Source organism: Octopus sinensis, linkage group LG1 (genome assembly GCF_006345805.1).
Source record: "Octopus sinensis linkage group LG1, ASM634580v1, whole genome shotgun sequence".
NCBI classification, from domain to species: domain Eukaryota; kingdom Metazoa; phylum Mollusca; class Cephalopoda; order Octopoda; family Octopodidae; genus Octopus; species Octopus sinensis.
The window spans coordinates 50,263,992-50,280,375 of NC_042997.1; the positions used below are offsets into that span (position 1 = coordinate 50,263,992).

The following is a 16,384-nucleotide window of genomic DNA, read 5'->3' on the forward strand; positions in this document are numbered from 1 at the left end:
TAACATGAGAACACTTCCACGTGGGCTCCATTGGGTGCACGTGCACAGCACGTCTGGGCGATGCTGAATTTCTATTGTAATGATAATTTATGAACACCATATATATATATATATATGTGTGTGTGTGTGTGTGTATATATATATGTGTGTGTGTGTATGTATTTGTGCGTGCGTATATATATATACATACACACATACATACACACAAATATACACGTATATACATACATATATTTATATGCATATATACATCTATATACACACATATGTATATACATATATATATATATATACATATAGATATGTATACATATATGCACACATGCACACATTCGCACACACCCTCATACACAAATGTATTTATATACATACCCATACATGTATACAAACCTACATATATACACATAGAAAATACATTACATTCAAATATACACATGATACACTAATGTAGTATATAATATGTGTACATACATACATGCGTACACACATACATTCCTACATACATACATAAATACATACATATATTTATGTATACATACATACATAATACATACTTACATACATACATACATACATACATACTTACGTACATACATACATACATACATATATACATATATTTATGTATACGTACATACATACATACATATATATACATACATACATACATACAAGGAATTGCGTGTGATTATTAGAAATGCAAATTAGCACAATCGAGTAAAAACGCAAGCATTTAAAATCTTCGGAACATCTGTTTCAAAAATTTGAGACTTAATTTTATATACATTGTAACAGCTGTCAACATCTGCAAACTTATTTCCTCTATGCTACTTTTTAATTTATTAGATTGTCTTCATTAAATTCTTAAAACATACATATCCTATTATTTGTTTTTGAAGTTACCGAATACAATGTTCAAATTACTGAAGAAGGAATAACAGTTATAATGAGTACCAAAAGAAGCAGCTGTTTGAAAGTCTTCTCTGCAATATGGACTCTTCAGAAGTGTTATTCCTGACAAAAGAACTGGGAATTCCATTAACGAAACCAAAAACCAGTACAAGTGGTGAGAAATTTTACCCCTTAAAAATAAGAACACTTCTACTGAAGGCTTTTACGTTGTTTCCGTTTAACAAATTCAGCTTACAAAGCATTCGTTTACTCGAGTCTACGTTTGAGGACGCCTACCCATGGTGTTGTATTGTAGGATTAAAACTCCAAACCATGTTGTTAAGAAAAAATTGATGTTACTAATCAGAAAACTATAATTCGGTGTGGATTAGAAATTTAAAGATAAGTTACTGGACTGAAATTTGGGAAATTCCAGTGAAAAACCATACAAAATAACGTCCTTCTCAGTTAAAACATCGTAGAGTGAGAAGCAAATAAGACTTATCATACTGGGGAACTGATTAATTTAGACCAATCAAAATCATTCCAAAGCTGACCATCACCAATAGAAATTTAATCTTCACTTTTGCAGTGTTCGGTTTGTTTGCCAACATTGAAAAATAAGCTATTACAATCTTTCTCGCCTTTTATTCACTTTCTCGATAACCAGATAACTCAATATACATAAATTTCTTCGTTACCACTTACAGTCTATCAATTTTCACCGTTTTCTCCCTCTGCAGTTGGTGAAAATTCACTTCCGTGAGTGATACGTTTCATGCGCTATGTGTTCAGGACGTGCCCGAAGGTTCTCATTATCAGGTAAATATGATAACTCAGACCCAAAATCATTATGGCAATAAAGAAAGCTACTTTTGAAAATACAATTATCTCCTAGGTTTTTTCATGCTAAGGTATATTGTGGAAGCACTCCGTCGGTTTCGACGACGAGGGTTCCGGTTGATCCGAATCAACGGAACAGCCTGCTCGTGAAATTAACGTGTAAATGGCTGAGCACTCCACAGACACGTGTACCCTTAACGTAGTTCTCGGGGATATTCAGCGTGACACAGAGAGTGACAAGGCCGGCCCTTTGAAGTACAGGTACAACAGAAACAGGAAGTAAAAGTGAGAGAAAGTTGTGGTGAAAGAGTACAGCAGGGATCACCACCATCCCCTGCCGGAGCCTCGTGGAGCTTTTAGGTGTTTTCGCTCAATAAACACTCACAACGCCAGGTCTGGGAATCGAAACCGCGATCCTATGACCGCGAGTCCGCTGCCCTAACCACTGGGCCATTGCGCCTCCACTAAGATATATTACTACATTATTCAAAGAATGATGTTTTTCTTTTACTATCCTTATCTAACATACGGAATCTCCCCTAAAATCAGACATCAAGCATCTTGACAGAATACTCGATCCAGAGACTTACGACGCAAGCCGGAATATCTTAAAATGGCGATATCATCTCCGTATGCCGACACAACTATCTTGCGCCCTAGATTGAAGAAATCGAAGAACCCGAAGTTGAAAGAAGTAAAAAGAGGCTAATAGATAAATGCAGATCGACATGTGCGGAGTTTGTGAGTCGTTTATTGTTAATATTGGTGTTATATTTTAGGGGAAGAGACCGGTTAGCTGCCTCATCTAAGGTGGCACATATCCAATGGCTCAATAGCAGCTTGGCTATCTGCTTCTGCTGTCACTGCAGTCGCTATTGCTGTAGTTGCTGCTGCCATTGCCGTTGTGGCTATGGTGTCAACTGCCATCCAGTTCCATGTTCTCATGGACTCAGTTACAAATAATGTCCAGTATACACTTCGGTTTTCGCGATTGATTCCACAATAAAATAACGGTGGACAAAATGTAGCTCTCAAAGCCACGATATGTAGTTATCAAGCTAATATTGGATTGCAGTGCTAGTTTTCTCTTTTTAAACAACTTTAACATCCTACTAGCCAGGTTTTTTAAAATCCATTAACTACTAAAATGAAGACTCAATAAAAGTCTCCAATAAGCAGAGATTACAATCAATATACTTTACCGAGTAAGGTGGCGAGCTGGCAGAATCGTTAGGACGCCGGGCGAAATGCTTAGCGGTATTTCGTCTGCCGTTACGTTCTGAGTTCAAATTCCGCTGAGGTCGACTTTGCCTTTTATCCTTTCGGGGTCGATAAATTAAGTACTGGGGTTGATCTAATCGACTTGCCCCCTCCCTCAAAATTTCGGACCTTGTGCCTAGAGTAGAAAAGAATATACTTTACCGAGTAAAATTGCGCAGAGGTATGTTATTATTTAAAAAACATATGTCGAGATTTTTACTCTCTTATCATACAACTTGGTGAAACCCTGCAATAAATTAACCTGGATAAAATACAATAAGCTAACCAGTAATACTTCAATTTAGATGAATTTATTAATAAGGATGTCATTTATTTTAATAAATAATTATTTCCAACTTAGGCACAAGCCCCCATATTGCCTCGGAAGGATATCATTTTCATTATCTGAGCATAATTATAAAATAACGTAACTAAGGCAGATTTCTAACATCGCCACATGGTCATACATCTTTGTAGAGATTACAGTTGAATATAATGACCGGCTTATTTGACTGGTAGTTACTTTACCACTCTAAGAAGAATAAAAAGGCAAAGTCATCTCCGAAAGAATTCAAGAACATAAAGAAACAAAACTAAATAATAGAAGACATTATTGTTTCTGTTATTCATTACCTTATTTCTATTATAAGAGGTTTAATCCCAAATTTGTATTTTAATCTGAGAATCCACAAATTTGCTTTTCTTTAATCTCCAAATAAATACATAAATATCAGATAAATTCTTACTGAATATTTTATTTATTTCATCAATCTTTTCTTATTCCTCCAAATAAGTGAATAAATAGCAATTAAAAGAATAATTTTTTTTTCTGACAAATTAATTCTTATAATTCAAGTTTTTATTGTTTTGAAAAACTAACTTTTACAAATCATTTGAAAGAATATGAAACCCAATTACCATATTTTAGTCTAATTGTGTAATCTCTTTTACATTTCTTCTTTATATTTTCAGTTTCTTTCAAATGTTTTCTCACTTAGACAACATTATTGTATGCTATCAGTAACTTTAAGTATAATTTTCTATTTGCTTTCAAGATCTAAGTTATTATTTCCTTTGCTGTTTGTTTTCATAAAACATTCAAATATAAAGCACAACAAACTCTCTCTCTCTCACACACACACACACACACACCCATACAGAGGGAGAGAGAGAGGAGAGACAGACAAACGGAGAGAATATCTGTTTCTTTATTACCCACAAGGGGCTAAACACAGAGACAAACAAGAACAGACAAACGGATTACGTCGATTAGATCGACCCAGTGCGTAACTGGTACTTAATTTATCGACCCCGAAAGGATGAAAGGCAAAGTCAACCTCGGCGGAATTTGAACTCAGAACGTAACGGCAGACGAAATACGGCTACGCATTTCGCCCGGCGTGCAAACGTTTCTGCCAGTTCGCCGCCCTACAAACGGAGAGAATATCATGAACCAAATGACTAACTGTAAGTTCTATTTAGTAGTGAATGTTGCAAACATGAATAGAAACATAGCAAAACGTATTTATTAACACTGACTGAAAAACGATGAAAATATTCTAATATATAAAAAATGATTTGAGAACTGTAAGTTGTAATGATGAATGTATTACAAAAATAAATAAAATCGTTGCTGATGACAACATATTCATCAAAATTAAGAAAATCAACCCTGCTCAACTAAAAATTAAACTGATTAGACTGAATAAACTGAATAACTTGATTAATGCCACAAACTTCCAAATAGATTCTTTTTCTAACACATAGAAAGAGAACTAACCCTTGCATTCACTTATAACACTATTAAAACGCACAGATCTTATCTGCCGCCTAAAATCTCTCAAATCAATGCAACCACTTGTAGAATTGCCGAAAAAGAAAAGCAGATACCATTATAAAGAAGTACGTACTATACAAATGCAGAATACAATCATCAAATAAATTCCTAGAAATTCTACTAGCAACTGAGCGCTGATTACATTTCCATGGTGGATGTACGAAATTCTTTTCACCATCGTCCCAGTAAAGGAAACTATAAACTTAACCCTGGATAATGTGTGCACACACCACATCATAAAACCACCTGTCGTAACCAGAAACACGCAAAAGTTACTGTTGCTTGCACATCTTAAGTGCTTTTCTGTAGCTCACAAGTTTGTCTTCCAGATACCAATTATTCATTTCATGATAAAATAAAAAGGTTTAGGTATTGATTAATGAATGTTTACAAGTTGATTGCTATATTTACTGGCAATATTTTACGTAATTTTTTTTACGTTCTTAGTTCAAATCCTGCCGAAGTCGACTTTGCCTGTCATCCTTTTAGGGCCGATAAAATAACTATCTGTTCAGCAACTGGGATCGATGCAATAGATTTACCACTCCCCACCGAACTTGCTGGCGTTGTGTCAAAGTTTGAAGTCAATATTTTACATATGTTTACAATTCCTAATTGTCACCCTTTACTTTCATCAAACTATTGGATTTTTTCTCAACTGAAGTACATACTTTATTATGTTAATGGATAAATAAATATGCTGCGCCCGGTATAACATTTGGAAAACGGTTCTGAGTTCCTCACTTGGACTTAGAGTCGAAACATCTGCATCATCGACGTTGAAAACAAAGCCGTTCCTAAACAAAACTACACAACTTTCATCAAATATATATTGATGAAGTATTCATAGTAACAGATACAGAAAGATAAGACTTATAGATTTGCTGACCACAATATTCTTGGATATAAATGTAGTAAATAAGGAACAATATCTACGGTACCTTATTTTACACTAAAAGAACACAAATATACGCTTATATGTGCACAGTGATAGTCAGTGTCCCTCGAGATATAAAATATGTATTGACAAATCCCTTTCAAGCGAGTTTTTCATTGTTCATTCCCTAAAGAAGCCGTAAACAAGAACATCTTTGAAGAAAAGCACGTAAGCTAACAATGGTAACCCAAACAATTTAATGGACAAGGCCATAGAACAATACAAGAACAAATTCATCCACACTGATATGACATATACAGGGTTCACTAAAAATACATAAACCACACATATCGTATACTACAAGAGTCAGATGCATTATTTTTATAAGATGGTTGAACGTCATAAAAAATGCAAAGATCTCATAAAACAGATCATATGTATCACGCCTAAACAGAGACCATTGAATATATCACTATTACATCACATTGAAGATTATTCTCATCAGTACGATACTATTAACTAGCGAGCCACACATCGCAATTCGGACAAGGAACATTAGAGATGCAATGCCTCAAGTTGTTACGTCGGATACCGGATGCACAATTATGACATTTGCTATCTATCTGGCGTTTACAAGGAAACATCACGACTCATTATAACGCAGTACACGGAATGAAATTAATCTGTGAAACAGAACTTTGTAATAAACAAGCAAGTGACTCTCTGTGACGTCTCAGTATGACGGAATGACCAACTCCTTTCTGTTTTTCGAGCTTGCCCCTAAGTCAACGTGCGAACGTCCAAGCTAGTTTTCAACCGTTTCAAATCTCCTTACGAAGTTTATATAAAAAAAGCTCGCTTCGACATATCGTCTTGACTTACTCCAGGCAGAGAACAGCAAAATTGACCTTAAAAAGAAAAAAAAAATAATAATCTAAACAAATTTTATATCGGTCTCTCTATTTATCAAGGCTCTTCAAGCACTATGCTGAGAAAGTGACAGTCCATTCATGCGCACCTTGTTCCAGAAAAGACAACGTAAATTTGAGAAATAAACCTAAGTTTAGGAAGGAAAATAGACTCTACTGTAACACTGGTCGAATCTAGAATGATTTCAATGATTAAAACTTGTCAGAATCCTGCTACAACCCCAGGCACATATTCAGGAGGTTAATTTGGGCGGCGTGGGGTGAGTGTTAAGCAGCCTGCCTCAGTACGTCGGTAGTATTCCTTTCCACTTGAGTAGACCGTAATAAAATGAAATGAAGTGCATTTCTCAAGAATGGAACCAAAGATCTTAAAAAGTAAGCCGAGCACTCCTAACTACTTAGTCACGCACATTCGTACTACGATGATGTAATATTTTTAGCAATACAATATCATTATATAAAAATAAACTATAATGAATAATTTAGTTAAATTAAAACATGGTTAAACCAACAAAAGCATTTATAGGGTGTTTTATCACGAACTTCAACTAAAAACAACGACAGATTTTTATCCGGCTATAGCTAGGAATAATGTCATTTCTATTTCTAGATCCATTTACAAATTAAATACAACATAAATGCAATTACCAAAAACACATAAGAAATCAAAATTTTTATGTTTTCCCCCTTAACGTATTCATTCATGCTATACACTTTTGAAATGGCTTCTCTCCCGGAATTATTTGCAACATCTGACATTGTGGGTAAACTGATTTTACTCATTCCTACGGAAATGCACCGAGAATATGAAATGATATAATAATATATAAAGACAGAATTGCCCAAGATCTTAATGTCAGCACGCGAAAGAGAAATAACATTCTTAATTTTAAATAATATCTGATCTTTATAGGAGGAGTAATTTAATGGATTTTATAGCCGGAGAAAAAGATTTTTATGGAAATGTCTGTGTCAAATGATGATATGCAAAAGTGTATAGATCAGGAAGTCGTATCCAGCTACAGGCGAAGCGCTTGACATTTAAGTAGGATATTAAGTTACCACTCCTTAGTTTATCGCATAAGGTAACTGAATTTATGCAAGTGATTGGAGTTTCACACATATATTCCACTGTAACCAAAGTAAATTAGCGGCGGCCTTGAAACCTATGTCCTGTTATTATCAATATTGTATTTGTATTTGCGTAACATTGTCCGTTTTTTCCGTCCTTGTTTTTGTATACATTCGCTGCTTTCTTCCAAAGAATCTAATGCTCTAAGCTTAGTTTTTCCTTCGGGATGACCAGATTGGAGCAATCTCAAGTATAATCAACCAAAATTGCGAGGATAAGCTGGTGCTTGACCGAGGAAAGAAAACTTCGAATGACCCCGTCCTTGTTTTCTTTGTATCGTCTATCTGGCAGAATCGTTAGCACGGCGTGCAAAATACCTAGAGGTATTTCGTCCATCTTTACACTCGGAGTTCAAATGCCACCGGGGTCAATATATATATATATATATATAGGTCAATATATATATTATATATATATATAATATATATATATAGTGACGTATTTTTGCCATTTCAATATGGCTAACCCCTAAGGGTGGATGCTACTGTAGTTTTTAGCCCCAGGAGGACACACTCCTCCAGCTGGCCATAGACACACTATCTGTGTCCTGTCAGTATTTGCAAAGGGAAGTCATCCTTCCCGTCTTCAACTTATGATACACACGGACTCGAGTTTCGAGGTATTGACCTCTCGTCAGCGTGTGACAATCATAGTTGTCGCCGAGAATTAGATTTCCTTCACAAATACTTATACTTTTTCCAGCGTCCACTGTCGCTGATATTGAAAAAGTGAAATCAAACAATGATAAATATCAAAGTGAGTTATATACAGTAGCGGTAACACATCGTGACGTATTTTTGCCATTTCAATATGGCTAACCCCTAAGGGTGGATGCTACTGTAGTTTTTAGCCCCAGGAGGACACACTCCTCCAGCTTGATTGTCACACGCTGACGAGAGGTCAATACCTCGAAACTCGAGTCCGTGTGTATTATAAGTTGAAGACGGGAAGGATGACTTCCCTTTGCAAATACTGACAGGACACAGATAGTGTGTCTATGGCCAGCTGGAGGAGTGTGTCCTCCTGGGGCTAAAAACTACAGTAGCATCCACCCTTAGGGGTTAGCCATATTGAAATGGCAAAAATACGTCACGATGTGTTACCGCTACTGTATATAACTCACTTTGATATTTATCATTGTTATATATATATTATATATATATATATATATATATATATATCCCACTCTCTCTCCCTCTTTCCCTTCAGTGATTGCCATTACACTTTTTGTAGGTAGGTTACAATCTACTGCATACCTCTTCTATACACATACGCGCGTGCGCTCGTGGGATTTCGTAATGGGATTTCAAAGCTGTTGATGTAACTTGCAACACTACACAGTTCATACTCATGTTGAATAAGAGAACAAGTAATAACATTTACATACAGTTTAGCGGAGTTCGATGTGGCTTCCACTTCTCCTACACACATCTGACCGATACTCCAGTTCTTACCGCACACAACGAGCATCAGGTGTAACAGACTGAGCAGCATCCTTGATTCTCTTCTTCAGATGCTTAATACCGGTAACAGGCACACTGTACGCGCCTTGCCTGACATAGCGCCAGAGGTAAGAATCTCGATACAGAGTAAATGTGTACGTGTTATATATATAATTAAGTAAGTTTGAGTCAACAAGGAGTACAGAGGAACATTTATTTGTAATCACTATAATTGCTTTCACGCAATGTAGTTCTCCACGTTCGCAAGTATTTATTTAGGCAATCGCTTCCCTGCATTGTCGTAAGATCCTGTGTCTCTGGGTGAAATCTGAAGGCGCACGAACTTTATACTGAACTCATCTACGTTCTTAAAAAATATAACCTAATGATATATATATATTATATACTTTGGGTATGGTAGATGAGTTTATCAACAATTTAGATTCAGATGAATATGGTACTTAAGTTGAGGCACAAGAATTTAGTACGGTAATATCCATATAATTACAAAGTAAGGTGTTTAAAATCAAACTAAGCCGCATGGATATCAAGACGTAATGCAGTACGATCGTTTCATGCAACTCCATTTAATTGAAAAATGCAATCATTACATCTATTTAAAATGTTGAGCAATCTTCAGCTGCACAAAGACATAGAATTTAATTACATTAGAACAGATGGACACATATAGATAGATATGTATCTATATGTATCTATATATGTATATTTACATACAAGCATATAAACATGTATATGTAATTAGATATATAATTACATTCACTGCATCAGTAGCACCAAGATTCCACGCTAAATCCTCTACAGCTAACTCAGTACCAGGAAAAGATCATATGTCTGCTTCATTCGACACTACAAACTGAGACAGACGAACACTGACATTGATCCTGGATCCTGAACAATGTGGCATCACATCTTCAAGATTGGCGGAGAACTTTATGAGAGAATAAACATTTACAACTAGAGATCTGCCAACTCCAACGAAGGTATCCACTGCCCATCAAATGTGACTTTTGTGGGCAATTGTTGTTTGCAAACATCTGCGTTACCTGTCATTAGAGGAACTACAAACGAAGAAAAATATATTCGGAAACGTGTAGGAATCGATGACGACCAGGGATGCTGATATTGAATAAAAAAAAATTCTGATAACCACTCCACCAAATTTTTTAGATAATTTTATCTAGAATATGAAAGAGAGTACTCAATAACAAATGCCGCAGTGCTCACTATATAATACCTACAACCTAATTTAAATTCTCAATGGAATCCAATTTATTTGCCTTCTGTCGCTTTGAATGTCATTCATAAAAAGTATAAACGTCAGAGTTTCAGTTATTTTTTAAGTACTTTTCTCAAACTCATATATTTCCTATCCTCAAATCCATTCTTAATCAATAGATTTAGAAAGCGTTAGTCTCTTCCACTAGACTGAATGTTTCTTCGTCACATCATGAAAAGTGATAAAAGTCTTCAATAATACCTCCCCCAATGATTCAATAGTTTACGAGATATTAACACGCACAATTGGCTTTCCTCTGTTAAACTGCAGTGGCATAACTACACAATTTACATTTCAAAACAATTCTATTGAATTTTATTGACTATAGCAGGCAAATATCGATACACATAGTCGCCTAAGAAAATGTTGATTATTTATTTTTTTTCACTAATCCATTTACATTACAGTTATAAATATTGATTTCAAAACTTCGACAAAAACTCATACAGCTGAAGGAAAGAGGAACATTCAACTAAATCGTTTCTCGTCCATTTTTTAGTACATTTTACTTGACAGTGGAGTGGTGTACAGCAATGTTAACACCGACAGGATTCGAACTCATTACATAATGAAGTATAGATAAACACGGACGGGCATTTGCTATCGTTCTCTATCGTTTATTACATTCAAGTTATAAATTTTAATATTCACTCATTATAATCCCGCCGAGGTCCACTTTGCTGTTCATCCTTTCGAGGTCGATAAATGAAGTACCAGTTGAGAATTGGGGTCGATGTAATCGACTTATTCCTTCACCCGAAACCGCTGGACTTGTGCCAAAATTTGAAATCAATATTCACTCCTTAGAGGTTAATGTTTATGAGTGACTGATGATAATCAATAAAGAAAGAAACAGTGTCACGCTGACACATCGCTACGATTTGTATTTCTGAGCAACAATTATCATGAATGTAGTTCGACATGTCACAGACGTTTCACTGTACATATATATATATATATAGAGAGAGAGAGGGGGGATGGAGGGAGGGAGATGGCAAAGGATTGACGTCTTTCTGGCCATTATTGACGACCTAAGTAAATTTATTGAATCGACTGCACCTGTGATTCGAAACTCGATCACGATCCATAACAGTTGACAGTATGCTTCCTCCTCTATGAATTTCACTGCACGACAAGTACAGTGATGAACAGAAAATCACTGTGAACTGCATCAAATTCTTCGCTTATTATAATTCAATGATTTACTATCATTCAAAGTAATTGGTTAACTTAGACGTTCACCATCAATTCTTGTCTAATTATATTCTTATCACATCCATCAGTTACTCAACGTTTTATACATATATATTTTTCAATTTCTTACTCATTAACACACATTGTTACTCCGTTTTTTTATTCTTATAAATTCACTTAAAGTGAATTCATTTTAATTGTTTTAATAAGTAAAGTACATCAGAAGATCATTACCAGGATTTCAGAAACACTTCTGTTTCATTAAGCCATTATAGTTAAATTACGTAACTCAGTTTGTGTCATGGTGATATAGCTAAAATGTTGCAATCCAATTAGCTCTGATTTAAAGTAGAGCTAAAATTAAAGAAAAAAAATTGCAAGTTGCTTATTCTGTAAAAGATACACAAATTAAAGAACCAAATGCAATTTTTCCTCTTCTTTCAACATAAAGGGTGCATAGAACATTCTTGATACTTTCCTTTCGTTGTTTCTCTAATTCCTATTCATAAATACCTTTAAAAGAAAAACACAGGTTATCGAACAAATGCGGAAACGTACTAACGCAAATAATAAAAAGTAAATATCAAGCACACGTATGTTGCCTAAGCATGCATTAATATTGATCTCTGCTTTTATCACTATGTCGCAACATTCTAAGAGAGGATTGCAATTAAATGATATTTAATGGTATTTATTTTATAAACCCGGAAACATGAGGGGCAATTTGATCCCTGATAATATTAAATACTTTGAAATCTTTCTTTGTTCAGTGCTTTATGGATTGTACCATCTGCCACCACCTTTAGATATGCTAATATCATTGTAACGAGGTTATACATTTGGAAGAGGCTTATAGTTCATCAGATCAGCCTAGAAATTGGTTAGTACATTATTCTATGAACATCAAAAGGGGGCGATTTTAAGCTAAATCCCGCGAGCTCATCTTTTCCTTTCATTTTCTTCCGGGGTCAATAAATAAACATGACAATCAAAATTCTGAGGAATTCTGTCTATTATTTTATATGTGGGGATAAGTTTGCTTCGTTGTGTAAAACATAAGTCTCTTGCGAAACCAAACCGTAATAATGTTTCGATTCTCAGTTTTAACTAGTTGGAAAGAATTCGAGCTCAGAATGTAGAAGGACTAAATTAAAAAGCACAACTTGCTACGGTATTTTTCCATACCATTATCTGTATTTATAATAATTAATGCTAACTTCTTAAATGAACTAACTACAATTGTAAAGTGATGGAATAAATCAATTGTGGTATTTATCTTCATCTTTCTCGTTTTAAATTCCACCGAAATCAAAATTAGAAGAGTCGTTAGAGCCTTGGAAATAATTACCTGTACGAGATTTGTTCCGATTTCCTACGCTCTGATTTCAAATCCAAGTGAGGTTGACTTTGCCTTTCACTTTTTCAGGGTCGAAAATAATGAATTAATCCAGGTCATTGGACCGGAGGGATTGTTTCGAGTGTCGTATAGAATATCTGTTCCGTTATTTTATATTCTCATGTCAAAATCCTATCATTTAGTTAACTAACATCTTCCGGATGGACTAAGACTGATAAAAACCCCTGTAACAAAGGCACCGAACTCAAGAGTGTATACATGCTTAGTGAGAGGAACCATATAAGAGTACAGTTGAAAAACTCTTCTTTAACATAAACTTGAGTTTCTTTTACAAATGTCATTCATTTATATATATTAATTGATAAGAGCGAAGTGGTGGTTGTTAAATCTATCGCCATCAGTTCTAAGGAATGGCGTAGAGTGGATTTTGACTGCTCCGTGCAGTGGCCAAAATGGCCTACTTCTTCTTTGCATTTAACATACTACAGCAACCACAAATATATAAAGTGGCCACCCTGTTCCTTCCTCATACACCGTTTACCCCCACGCTACATCACTGGTACTAACTGCATACAAGTATTCACTTCTTACTGCCCTCGTTCCAACGTGAGATCAGACCAAATCAAATTCTGTCCTTCTTCCGAGGATCAGCAAGTAAGTACGGTTATCATTATTCAAAGTTCAGTCATAATGCTGCGAAGCTGCAGGCTCGCTATCACGCCCGACAAAATGCTCAGTGGCATTTCGTCCCCCTTTACCTTTTGAGATCAAATTCCGCCGAGGTCCATGTTGTCCTTCATCCTTTCAGGGTCCATAAAATAAGTACCAGTTGAGGACAGGGGTCGATGTGATCGATATACCCTCTCCCCACACAATGGTGGCTTTGAACCAAAATTTGAAACAATTATTAAAATTATCTATAGACTGTACTCTCTTGTCAAAGAAACTAAATATTGTTAACTCAAGGGGTCATCGTCATTTATTATGCATTAAGTCCCATGATAGATATGGATATATAAATGCAAATTGTATTTAAATATTAATCAATTCATTAAGACTAATCTTAATACACAGAAATGAATATGTGTGTGTGTGTGTGCGTGTGACAGTATGTTCCAAGCTGCAGACATCTCGGTAGTTGTATTTGCATAGAGGCATATCTTTTCCGGGAGATTGTTATCGACCAAATAAGTTCTGGGGAAATGAAATAAGAATATAGTATACCATATTGTACTGCAATACAAACTACCAAAAGTTCTGATTAGAAAACTAATCAGAGTAATTTTGTAAATTAGTACATTGTTTTCAGAAAAAAAAAAGCTCCAGAAAATGAAATGTAGAATGCAAGAGTAAGATTTTACTTGAAATTCTGTATTTGTTTAATCAATTATGAAGGCTGACTTAAGATATTTATGTCCGCAAACCAAGAAATTGACACCTGATGTTGGTCGCTGCTCAAACTACCTGAAACATAGCGCTGATGTAAATATTAAAATTTGTTAAGGCGGCGAGCTGGCAGAATTGTTAGTACGCCGGAAAAAATGCTTAACGGTATTTCGTCCGAGTCTATATTCCACTGAAGTCGACTTCGCCTTTCATCATTTTCCGGGCCGATAAAATAAGTACCAGTTGCGTGCTGGGGTCATTGTAATCGACTATCTCACTCCACCAAAATTTCAGGCCTATAATAAAGAGGATGATTTTTTTTAAGGCTGCGAGCAGGCACAATCGTGAGCACACCGGACAAAATGCTTAGCGGCATTTCGTACGTCTTTTCGCTCTGAGTCCAAATTCCTTAGAGGTCAACTTTCATTTTCATCCTTTTCGGGGTCGATAAAATAATTACCTATTAAGCACTGAAGTCGATGTAATCGACTTAGCTCCTCCACCCCGAACTTACAGGCCTTGTTGCCAAAATTTGAAACCAATATTAAAATTTATTTCTTCAGTCCAAAAAATTTTAATCTCATGGTTTTAATTTTTCTACCCATTTTATGGGATTTTCGATATTTCCATATTTACCTCTTAATGCGGCATGAGCAGTTATGAAGCACCCTTACAGCAATCCACCAACACAGTATCGATTCTACCTTTACGAAGGTAGCTCGAATATTACATAGTGGCATATCTTTTCAAGGAGAAGGTCTTGGACTGTGTTATTCTTGTTCAGAAAAATTGGATGGCTTTGATTTTTTTTTTTTACGTTTTTTCAGCTTCTGACAGGAAAAATTATTTTATTTCCTTAAGCACTTCAAGTGTCGTTGATAAAAGCAACTGATTAGAAAAATTAATCACTGCGTGTAATTATGTCAATTAGTACTGTATTTTGATAAAATAAAATAAAATGAAATAAAATATTTTACCCCGGAATGTGTAAAAAAAAAAAAAGAGTCAAGTGTAAAATTTTGTTATCGATTCTATATTTGAATTTTAATGTTTTTTATATGAAGTTTGATTTGAAACATATTCTGAAATGCTTGGAGGCGACACTTCTGGGCCATCTGAAGATTATCTTTTACCCTTTACTTGTTTCAGTCATTAGACTACGGTCATGCTGGGGCACTGCCTTGAAGAATTTTTAGTCGAATGAATCGACCCCAGTACTCATAGTCTTTTAAGTCTGATTTTATTCTCTCTCGGTCGGTCTTTTGCCGAACCGCTAAGCTACGATGACTTAGACACACTAACACAGGTTGTCAAGCGGTGGTGGGAAACAAATACAGGCACAAAGATACGCACACACACATACATATATATACATATATACAAAGAGCTTCTTTCAGTTTCCCTATACTAAGTCCACCCACAATGCCTTGGTCGACTCGAGGCTATAGTAGAAGACGCTCACCTGAAGTGCCATGCATTGTGACTGAACCCGGAACCATGTAGTTAGGAAACAAGCTTCTTACCACACAGCCGCGCCGGTGCCTATAAATTATAAGGATCTTTTGAAAACAATTGATCCGAAATATAGCGAATTCATGTGAATATATTTTATGAATAAACCTGGGAAATACCAACTGGCTACCAATAAGCTTGATATCATCTCTGTTCTTTCATAGAAAAAGCTGAGGGCCAAGAGCGAATTTTCACGTCAGATTCATGATTGAAATTTTATCCAAGAAGTAATTATTTTTCCAGAATAAATAACCCGTCACCTTGAGTACTATTTCTATGTCGTCAATCTCTTAGCATTTGGGAAAAGGATGTATGGAGACGGATCAATAAGATAGGAAGTTCAAGGGGGTTCAAGTTCCGTTAATGCGGATGCACGAAACACTTACCTTTGAAAAAGTTCGGCTCACTTAGATAAATAAATAAATGC

The 16,384-nt window shown here is 35.5% G+C and overlaps 1 long non-coding RNA gene across 1 annotated transcript; it reads left to right on the forward strand.

Moving 5' to 3' along the window:
* Positions 1–269: 269 nt before the first annotated feature.
* On the forward strand, positions 270–9,748 carry LOC118762207. Its single transcript, XR_004997977.1, has 2 exons — positions 270–304; positions 9,654–9,748. It is a non-coding gene; the product is annotated as an uncharacterized LOC118762207 (long non-coding RNA).
* The last annotated feature ends 6,636 nt before the right edge of the window (positions 9,749–16,384 follow it).